We start from the raw sequence: 455 nt of genomic DNA on the forward strand, positions 1-455 counted from the left end.
CAATTCAATTCAATTCAATTCTTTATTTATTAAGTGTTACGATACATTAAAGATACAATAATGCAATTGATATATTAAACTTCATGTATCCATTCCGTGAGGACTTGCCCAGACACCATCTAATATACATTTACATAACTCCTTAAGAATGTCTCTAAAAACAGTTTTATAAGTATATTAAAATATTAAGTATAATATAAAACAGTATATGAAGTGTAAACTTGAAATACAGTATAGAAAAATGCTAAGAACAAGTTGTTTGTCTTGTAATTATGAACATTTTTCTTATATAAAAGGCTGCTGTAATGAAATATATTGAATTTTTCAGAATTTGGCGATCATTTAGCAAATATTGTATTTTCTTTTCTTTATCATAATTTATAAAGTCTCTATTCATCTCCGAATATTTTTGTTCGGAGATTAAAAATCAGTTCTTATCTCACTGTATGAATTAC

The 455-nt window shown here is 25.1% G+C and overlaps 1 protein-coding gene across 1 annotated transcript in view; it reads left to right on the forward strand.

The window, feature by feature from the left end:
• LOC119586776 (acrosin-like) overlaps positions 1-455 on the forward strand; it is a 12,720-nt gene that overhangs the window by 4,056 nt on the left and 8,209 nt on the right. The gene's annotated exons all lie outside the window — the stretch shown is intronic.

This window comes from Penaeus monodon, chromosome 22, assembly GCF_015228065.2.
Source record: "Penaeus monodon isolate SGIC_2016 chromosome 22, NSTDA_Pmon_1, whole genome shotgun sequence".
Lineage (NCBI taxonomy): Eukaryota > Metazoa > Arthropoda > Malacostraca > Decapoda > Penaeidae > Penaeus > Penaeus monodon.